Below are 3,622 nucleotides of genomic sequence, written 5' to 3'. Positions count from 1 at the left end.
AACATACCGCACTCATATTGAGACCGTCCAGGGGAAATAACCGATTGACACAAGCGGGAATCCTATTCTTGCAAGGACATCAAACCAGGGAGGACAACCAGAAAAGATCCGAACCCTATTCGACCACAGCGGGATGCTAAACGGATAAGATTCAGATAAGGTCGAAACCGGGTCCAATGCAGCACTGAGAGTACAAGTAAATAGCCATAAATGGATAATTTTGCTCCACAGACTAGTGGGTGTTAAGATGGAGGATACATTAAAGACTATTGACAAAAGCCAGTTTCAGTGTGCGTGTGTGATATGAAAGTCGAGAACAAAACCCCAGACAGGGACAAGGTGTATCAAAACGTGTTGGCTAATAGGAGTGACAAGGAAAAACTAGAGAGTTGGGTTTTGAAACAGCCCTGTGGTTATCAATGAGAGTACACGTTAGAAAAAAACAAGAAGGTTTGATACGGATGCACAACCATAAGAGTTTGCTCAATTAGGACTTGGCGAGGTTTGTTAGGCGTAGTGGAAAGAGGGCTTGAGATTACTGACAGGAGTAGGTTCAGGGACCTGTGGGAAAGATCCTGAAAGAAGAGATTGTATCACAAATCTTTTAGAAGACTCAGAAGCTCAAAACAATTGGGGAAACATTTTTGAACAAGGTCCTGTGGTAGAACTCAAGGCACAGTCTAGTTGTCAGATGTTGAATACTGTCCCCAGGTTTGTCAGTCGGTTTTGTGTGACATTCTGTCACTACTAGGAACTAGTTTTGCTTGAACCGGGGGTGACAACACATATCCTGAACTTGATATGGAGGCACTGACGGTATTTCTATCTTCTGAATTTTGCGTCTTTGCATAAGGGAGGCAAAGTCATTGACAGCCTCGTGGAGATAAAAGGCAGAGGCGACCGTACTGGAGGGTATAGGTAACCTATCCACAGTAGCAAACAAGCACGTGAATCATATTGTTTCTGAGATAATTCAGACGAAGAAGCCTTGAGTGCATTTCCTCGTCCCAAATTAGCAAATGGCAAAAGTCTGCGGTCCTTCGAGATACATCACTGATCAAGACTTAAGTCCAAGTGGTATAAGATAATATTGAATGGTCCTGAAACAGACATGCTAATGCTTTCAGCTGTGTGCCTCTGACCTGAGCCCATAAACAAAAAGGGTTCCAGCAAGGCTTGTAACAACAAATACAGGACCAAAAACTATGGATCGCCAAAGCGCTGGCAATTGGCGTTTAAAGAATAGCAAACAACCCAAGAATGATTGTTTGTGTGGTCTCCTAGCCCGTGATTAGGTATATTCGGATAGAGGACCAGACCTGGGTCTCCACACGACAAGGTCGACTGGCAAAAAGCTCAGGACGATGCGAGAAAGTTCCCGTAAAAAGATTGCTCCGGCGAATATTATCTTAGATATAAAACAACTTAACTGGTAAGGTGCTCTAATGATGGGCTTTCAAAGATACGTAGGGATCGTATGGGGTCAGTGAATGGGTTTGTCGTAATGATACATGTCTCATACGTTGGACAAACACAGGGAGGCTACAGACATTGGGAGCTTATGATAGAAAAGGCAGAAGGCGGCTTATCTTAGGGTAGTCCGAACAGTTAAAAGAGCTCGACAAGAGTATAAGTGTCACCTAAAAGAAGATGAGCAGACCATACATAAACCACCAACAGTACGGAGATGCTAATAACCAGATAAGAGTAGACCATCTTTAAATAAATCCATGCGATAGGGTGCAAATTTGCTTTGTGGTGAAAGGTAGTTTAGTTCAAACTACAGCTCTATGGAAAAACACTCACTTTTGGTGGTCCTCCTGCAATTTCATAACTAAGGGGTCTTTACGAATACGATCAAAGAATGGAAAACGTTACCAGAAGTAATGTAACCATTACTAATGCGTCAATATACAGCATTTAACGGTGAAATTGGTAAAGTGTTTAGCGGGCACTAGAGCCACACAGTTTGTAGATAGGGGGCGGAGAGAACTGAACATTATAAATCCTAAAGGCGAACATCCAAAATACGAAATATGCCAGGAGTGCAGCGGAGCATTTAATAAAAAAATAAACAGAACAAAAATTGGAGAGTAAAAATAGTCCGACGGGCTCTCGGGGCCAAAAATGACGTAGACTCTTTCGGTGAATCAGCCTAACAGCTAACTCACAACACTGCGATGGACGAATAAAAAAAGTAGATTATAAATAATGGTTATTTCCTGGCTACAACCGGGCCGGTCGATGCGGCAGGGGGAGCTGGTTGCACGCTCCGATGCAACGGCTACTATCCGCCATGGCCGCCCACAGGGGGGCACTATCAAGGAAGAGGACCACCAGGGTAGAGATCGCTCGTGGTGCCTCCAGAGCGAAGGCGGGGGGTAGTATTATGTTGTACTTATAGGCAGCTGTCGGGCCGTCATTGACAACACGTGTCCCGTCGTAAGTCGGGGGTGGAAGTATGATAGACGCGTAACAAGCTAAATTTCGGGACATGACAATATGCCAACAAGATACAGGAAATCAGGGTTAGGTGCACCGGGAACAAGAACCGCATCACAACATACACCCGCTCTGTCGTATTGTGTTGGTACCACGGGAAGCAAAAAAGAAGGGCTTGTTATTTCTGTGGCTTCCACTGACATTTCCTCTTGTTTAGGTGTTTTAAAATCTGTGGCTATGCATGGCACATAAAAGTAAGCCCATTCAGGAAAGATAAAGGCATAAAAAGAAAAAATCTACACCTGCCAACAAGCTCTCTTTCCAGTATGACAATTTAATTTTTCTCCCATAAGTAATACCATTTACCCTGAGGGTCATATACTCCAAAGACCACGGATCCAAACTGTGTCTCTGACTCCGTCTTTCCTCCCAGGCTGAACCCAATCAGTGATTTCTAGCAGACACAAGGACTCAAAGAATCTGTGAGGTATTAAATACAGAGTGAAACCAACAGTACCGTAACAAAAAAAAACAAATTAAACAGGGATAATGGTGACCTCATTGTGGCGTAATCGATACACCATGATAAGGGTGTTGTGGGTTACACATAGCGCTGAAGAAATATCCTGACTTCCATATACACACAGTTTGTGATTTACATGCATTTGGTATAATCTACAACTTATCTACAAACAAAAGATCTTATTGGAACAAAGTAATTACATCAAACAAGGTAAAAACTATATGTAAGTTTATAGGTTTTTGCTGGCCCCGAATAAGTAAACAAAAGTGCCAAAATAATGTGTTGTTTGTAACGTCACTGGAGCCATAGAACTTACATTTTTTTTATCAAGCAGCCTGCTTTTTGTAATTGAGTTGGATCTACCTTAAAGTTATTGAAGGTAGGAAACCCACTATAAAACAAGAAATTTGTTGCTGTTCTTACAACTTTGAAGCTTACATTCTACTGGCAAATGTATAACCACTACTAGTTGGCCAAAAATCAAACGTCCCACCCAGACTATACATATTAAATGGAGAAAATGTAATACGTGACAGGTTCTTGGAAAAAAATATTGCGAGTATGCAAAAATCAAAACAGATGCAAAATTATTATATAGAATGTCTATGTTAAGGTAACTGCGCAAACCAGATGTGATAACAATGTTAATATGTGACC

Source organism: Etheostoma spectabile, chromosome 13, assembly GCF_008692095.1.
Source record: "Etheostoma spectabile isolate EspeVRDwgs_2016 chromosome 13, UIUC_Espe_1.0, whole genome shotgun sequence".
Taxonomy (NCBI): Eukaryota; Metazoa; Chordata; class Actinopteri; order Perciformes; family Percidae; genus Etheostoma; species Etheostoma spectabile.
The sequence above is the reverse complement of the archived record's forward strand: the minus strand, read 5'-3'. Positions refer to the sequence as shown.